This window comes from Tetrao urogallus (genome assembly GCF_951394365.1).
Source record: "Tetrao urogallus genome assembly, chromosome: 1".
Lineage (NCBI taxonomy): Eukaryota > Metazoa > Chordata > Aves > Galliformes > Phasianidae > Tetrao > Tetrao urogallus.
Window position 1 is genome coordinate 27,932,650 of NC_136813.1, and position 7,459 is coordinate 27,940,108.

Consider the following 7,459-nt stretch of genomic DNA (forward strand, 5'->3'; position numbering starts at 1 on the left):
GCTATTGGTGTGAAAGGGGGTGATCTATACATTATTTCAGTGATTCAGTGTGTGTACCACAAAAAGCTGCTGTGTTCTGTATTGCATTAATTGACCCTATTAAAATCACACAGTTGGAAGAAAGGCAATGACTCTTCCCATTTGACCCTAGTACTCTTAATGTTAATGACTCTTTCCTCAGCCCTGTCTCTCATCAACAGCTTTCAAGGAAGCATCATTAAGAAAGCATATTCCTGCAAGACAGAGACATCAGGCTCAGTTCATTTAAAAGTAATAGTCCAATAAAACTAATTTAACATTCACATCAGAAGTGTCCTTGGAGATTCCCACCCTACCTAGCATGGCCCTGTTCAGTTGACATAGTATTAGTTTGTAAGCCATGGATGTGCTCAGTGTGTCCATGTAGAACAGGCATGAGCTCTTGCTTGGCCAACAGCATGCGTTTTCCTAGAAGAAAATATAACCACTCATTGAGCTTTTATTGGAGTGCACAAAACAGTGATCACCCCTATATTAGATAGTGAGAGGTTATAATTGGCACTATATAAAGTGATCGAGTTCTCCACTTGTACTCCAACTTACAGTACTTGGTAGAAGTTGACAGAAAATGTGCTGTTTAGATCCTTGATGGACTCAGAAATGAGTAGGAAGAAAATGAAAGCCAAAATGTTTACAGAGTTATCAAATCCCACTGAAAATATTTGAGCTTTCAGTAGTATTCCACTAGTTACTTAAGTGATCCAGTGCTTTAAATAAATAGTTTTGATTGCCTTAAGTGTCTAAAGAAGTATATTTGAATTCCAGTAATATTGAGGAACTGGAGCACAGATAAAGCAATGATTGTTGAGTTAAGTAAATAATAAAATCTTCTGTGAATCAAACTGTAAGTTTTTGTGATCTCCCCAAGATCTTCACAGCTGAATTTTATGGACTCTGAATATACAGATTCATGAATGTGTCTGAAAAAAAGAAGGTAGGAATGGATTGAACTACTAAGGAAAGGGAGTGACACATTTTCTCTGGAACACCTTGAATGGTGTTAAAATTATACCACAAGAAATGCAGCATTTAAAACACTGGGAGCAAGCAGCAAAGTTTCAGCTTAATCAGTTCAGCTGAGTCAACTAGTTCATAGAATCAATCATAGAATCATAGAATCATAGAGTCATAGAGTCATAGAGTCATAGAGTCATAGAATCATAGAATCATAGGCAGGGTCACCAACCAGCAGACCAGGCTGCCCAGAGCCACATCCAGCCTGGCCTTGAATGCCTCCAGGGATGGGGCATCCACAACCTCCTTGGGCAACCTGTTCCAGTGCGTCACCACCCTCTGGGTAAAAAACTTCCTCCTAATATCTAACCTGAACCTCCCGTCTCAGTTTAAAACCATTCCCCCTTGTCCTATCACTGTCCACCCTCATAAACAGTCATTTCCCCTCCTGTTTATATTTTCTCTTCAAGTACTGGAAGGCCACAATGAGGTCTCCCCAGAGCCTTCTCTTTTCCAAGCTAAACAAGCCCAACTCCCTCAACTTTCTTCACAGGAGAGGTGCTCCAGCCCTCTGATCATCTTAGTGTCCCTCCTCCTCTGGAGTTCAGACACTACTGCACCAACATGTAACACATATTTACCAATCTGGAGGTAACACAATTATTTAATCATATTTTGTTACAGCTTTTGATGTTTTAAGAGCCAGATGCCAAGAACACAGATTTTGCATTTAGATATGAGAATTGCCATCTTACATGAAGTGATTGAAGGGTGAGATCCAGCACAGCAGCCCAGTGAATTGGTGCCCCTAAATTTAGTTACACAGAACACATCTGGAACTTTTTTCTATTGACACTCCCAGTGAGGAGACTCAATTGCCTTTTCACAAAAGCAACTGTTTTTCTATGCAGTACAATTAAGTAGAAATTAATCTTAAATGAACAGGCACTGTTGATAAGGCAGAGACACAATGCCATGACCAATATTTAAGGACTCAATCAGCCCAATTATTTTTTTCTGTTACAAATCTGCACCTTCTTACCAGTCGATACTGCCCCAAAGATCTTGATTTACTGCTGACCTGTGTTTGCCAAAACATAACAACACTGACAGAATTATTACATGCATCCATTAAAACTGTTCAAATTGGTCAAATTTAATTAAACAAAGCTGTTGGTAAGAATCCTAGGTTTGCCAAGGAGTAGCTATAAATGCATATTTCTAGAAATATAACATACATTCAATAACAGACATTTATACTGATCCTAATTCATTTGTTGCATAATGTTTTCTACCATGATGATTATAAATTATGTATTGTAAATTAACAAGTTTAAAAATGTACTATCCTAGAAGGAAGGAAGGGAAGGGAAGGGAAGGGAAGGGAAGGGAAGGGAAGGGAAGGGAAGGGAAGGGAAGGGAAGGGAAGGGAAGGGAAGGGAAGGGAAGGGAAGGGAAGGGAAGGGAAGGGAAGGGAAGGGAAGGGAAGGGAAGGGAAGGGAAGGGAAGGGAAGGGAAGGGAAGGGAAGGGAAGGGAAGGGAAGGGAAGGGAAGGGAAGGGAAGGGAAGGGAAGGGAAGGGAAGGGAAGGGAAGGGAAGGGAAGGGAAGGGAAGGGAAGGGAAGGGAAGGGAAGGGAAGGGAAGGGAAGGGAAGGGAAGGGAATGATGATGGGTGCAGTGTCTAGCACATGATGGAAGGATAAGGCAGCCTTTAATAGTCATGCAAGACCCTCCACAGCTTGACAGAAAGCTCACACATTGCCACTTCCGCAATATGGTGATGTTTTTGATCGCCCAATTACGAAGACATTTTTTCACTGGATAACAGCTGAGATGATTCAGGCTTTGGATGATGATCGATGTTATTTGGGGCAGCAGGAGAAGACAGCGCATCTTTGAGCAGGAGACTGAAGCAAATCAGTAGGAAAATGATCACTGTTTCTTGGCAGTTTAAACCGAGAAAAAAAATTGAATAGATTTTCATACTAATGCTGAAGTACAGAGCTTTAAGCCACAGGACTTGCAGTGATGTTTGTCAGGATGAATTAAATTTTTACCTGTAGAGGAACTGCCCAGTTTACAAATCAGGTCATCGTAGAATCATAGAATCATAAAGGTTGGAAAAAGATTCCTCAGACCATCTAGTCTAAACGTCAGCCCATCCCTTCCATGTGCACTAGTTCATGTCCCACACAGCCACATCTACCCTCATCAGACCAAAGCATTACACTGACGCAGAACAAGTCAACCTGCCAGCTTCTTTCCAGTAATGCTGAAATGGAAATATCCAAAACCAAATGGGTTTTAGTAAACCAAAGACCTACAGAGGTCTCTGATCATATAAAAGCTATTGTCAGTTGTATAAATAGTCAACATTTACACCTGAGAGAAAGATTAGGAAGAAGAACTTTCAAGCCTTTCTGAAACAAAGCACAGATATTTATAGAGGTTTCTATAAATAAGGTTGCAGAGTTCATTCTTAAAGCATCACAGGCTGTTCATTGCTTCAGCACAAAAACTTAATGGATGCTTGCCAGTAACATGGCCTTTAGTGAAAAACTGCTTCCCCAAAATCAACATTTTATGCAAGAAAAAATTAATTTTGCCCAAGGCATTCAGGTTTCCTTTGGGAATATCAAAGCAAAATATTTTCTCCGCTACACTGACTTGACCGAAATCAAATGTTTCACTTTATTTTTTAACTGAACAAGAATATTTGATTTCAATTCAGTTCAATGTGAAACTGCCTCTGGGCTTGCTGCTACATTGGATATAAATCGTCCCGGAGAATAAGGGAATAAGATAATTTGCATCACAGCCAGGTAGCTGGCTCACAAGAAAACATTTTTAATTCAACAATATTAAAATGCTACATTTTGTTAAAAAATACTGAAAATATTTGTGTACCTTTAGAAACTGAAGCTCTTCAGAGATTTTCCTCCTGTGGAAAAAAAAAATGATATGAAGAAACTGTTTAAATAGTCAACATTTCACAAGAGAGGTGTTTTGTTTTTTTTTTCCCCACTGTGATTTCCAGCTCACAAATCATTACACAAGTTTTGTGACACAGCAACTTCACTGAGCTGCGCTGGAATCACATCAACATGGAAGTGATATCAGGTGTAATGATACTGGTCCCAGTGGACATCTCTAGGCAAATATATGCCTTAGAGTGCTGTAGTTTCTTACACTTACCTCCTTGTTGGGACTGTAAGTATGCAGAATGGCCTGGGGATCCTGAAAGAATTACATCAGTGAGGAAAGAGGATACTGCATGTCGCCAGGAATGCCATACATCCATCCACACCTCATGGATACATGAGCCAGTGAGGCTTTTAAAAGCAGCACACAAGGACATGGTGCTGGTGCTACAGAATTCAGCTTGTTGGGATCTTCACCCATGGACTGCAAGCGTGAAGGATGCTGGTCCTGCGTGATTTTTGGAAAGGTGGTGACAGCTGTTTCTACAACAGAATGGGTTGAGAAGAGATCAAGAGATCAAGAGATCCAGACTGAGTTCAACTGTGGAGCATGTATCATAAAGAATCAGAGCAGCACCATTTAGTTATTTGTTCTGGTTTATAATAACTAGGCTCTGATTCATGTCTCCAGGCACCAGAACATGAACTGCTCCAGCAGCTCCAGTAAATGTAAACAGAGAAACCAGATAACTGCAAGTTCAACCATGACAAAAACTGTTCATGTTCCCCTGGCCTGACTTCTAGATATCAGAGTGAATGATTAACCTCTGCAGTTTGTACAGTTACTGATTACACAATCTACTCAAAACATCAAAGAAGGCAATAACAAACTCAGAGGCTTGTACACCTTGAATTATCCTAAGTTTGAGTTACGTAAATGAACTGATTTTTAAAAAACCTGTCCCCTATCAGAAGACATTGCTGAAAAGGAATACATTTTCAGGAAGCAGTAACACACCACGCCAATCATAAAAACCCTGCCCAAGTGGGCAGTTTAATGGCCTACAACGTTTTGAAGCAGGGCTGGGGAACAGAGGAGGGGCTCACATGAATGCCATACATTGGTCTCTACCGGAAATTACAAAGCAGTATGTTCCAGTGCCTGCTTTGTTTCTGAAGAATGCTTAATGCCTAGCTGCAGACCACGTTATCACCACTTCAAGCTAAGATTTCACTTAATTTACATAGGCTGTAGCAGACTGCAGCTGTCTTTGTTTTCAGTGCAGACACTGCCTGGGATTTCAGTTTTCCAGAGCTATTCACCTTTAGGAAAAACAATGGTCAGCATTGGCTTTAGACATTTAAAATAATGCAGGAGTTGTATTCAACTGTTGCTTCAATGCAGAACACTCTCAGTTCTGCGAGGAGATGAAAGCACACGGGAAAGCCCAGGCACCCTCCTTTCACTGAGTTCAGCATGGGAAGGTTGTATGTTTTGGGTTGCTTGACACCTGTAGTGACATTACATGGAAGAAAAGCCATTTTCAGGTTTTCAGAGGGTAGTAGTGTTAAATCTGGAGGTAAATAACAGGATATATTTTCACCCAGTAGAACACCCAGCACACTTTGCTAGAAGATATAGGATCATGAGCTTGTTTCTGACATACTGGGCTATACAGAAGTGTTTTCTTGGCCATCCATGCTTCACATGCAAGGAAGGATTTTTGATGTGACTATGCCTCAGGCTCACATCTAACAAATGGGACAGAAGACTGCTCAGAAGACACTCAGACAAATGTGTCTACGGCAGACAAAAGGAGATGTTGCAATGCTTACCTGAAGATCTTATGACTGTATCTGTACAGGTCTCCATCATGGAGACATCCAACTTGTTAACATGTACTGTGTATATTTCTGTTGTCCAGAGTTACATTCTTAAAAGAGACTTTGGATCCAAGAAAGGTTTAAGTATCTGGGTGAGAGTTATACTACCAGAGCAAAGGGGAGGTGAAGTTACTCAGTGTGGAGCACGAAGGTAACAAATTCCTGCCTCTTTCTACACTTCAGGGATCTGTACAGAATCATAGAATAGATTAATGGAATCATAAAGGTCAGAAAAGACTTCTAAGATCATCCGGTCCTACCATCAGCCCATCTCCACCATGCCCACTGACCATGTCCCTCTGTGCCACGTCTACTCATTTCTTGAATACCTCCAGGGATCGTGACTTCATCACCTCCCTAAACAGAGTGTTCCAGTGCCTCACCACCCTTTCTAATAATTTATTTTCTAATATTTAACCTGCATAGAATCATAGACTCATTAAAAGTTGGAAAAGACCTCTAAGACCACTAGGATTATTAAGCCCACTAAGTAGCCATGTTCAGTAATAGTGGAGCATATCTACAGCAGGTTTGCATTCTCACACCAAGGGCATCTTTATGGGGATAGCTGCTAAAATCTCTGGAGCCGAGATGCTGAATTCCCTTGTTAAATGTAGTAACCCAATTCGGTTATCATGTTGAAGGAGGGAGGGAAAGAGCTTATTTGGGATCTCACGTGTCACTGTTAGGGTTAAAATGTTTCATGCTAAATTCAGCACTATCAGCCTTCTTCACCAGCTTATGCTGTCTGATACTTTCCTGGGCTATTCTATGGGACTGGAAAACTTTAGTGTTGAGATGATTTATTTCTGATTTCCAAGTAGAAGCTGCTCTCTGGCTGCTCTGTCCTGCTCTGGTAGCTGCTGGTGTGGGAGTAGATTGCAAAACTGATCCCAAGGTGACTTTACTGTGAGAGGCTTTACAGTAAAAAATGCCTCATAGACATGGAGCATGTGCCCTGGGACTTCCTTTGATAAGTCTTTGACCGCTGATGAGATCAGCACATAGCAGAAAAGTTGTGGCAAGTCTCCACGTACTTGCAGCCCCCTGAGATGTGCAGGAGAGTTAGGGATGCTGCATGCCAACCTGAGCTATGGGAGCACACACCCAACTCCTCTGCTTAGTTTTGGCAAGAGTAAGTCTTGGGGAATTTCTGAGGAGCATTTCTGCTATGTGGAAAATGTAAGAGTTGCTTACTTCATGCGGCAGAATGGACAGTGAGGGGCTGATTTGTCAGAGAACACAAATCCCCCATCTGCTGTGTGCTACTTTGCTTTAGAGACCTGCTTCATCTGGGATGCTTCTTTGGGACAGGTTGCTGGGGTTCGCTGTAACATCCCCTCCTCACAAATGGGAGGGACGTCAGGCTGACTTCACATTTTTATAAATAGCCACTGCCAGTTTGATAAGCGTGCCAGCATAGACGTGGAGTTAAAACTGAAGGGGACTGATCATTATTTCTTCCTTGTAAGGCTTGCATAATTTCCCCTGTAGATGGAAAAAGCTTTGCACTTATGTTTTTCACTACTATCTACCACTGCGAGCCTTAGATTTCATCTCTTTAAGCCTACATCCTGTGAAACGCTGTAATTGCATGCAGCTGTGTTTGCAAGGCATCCTCTGCAAATGCAACGTGTGCAAAGTGTGTGAAAAAGACCCAA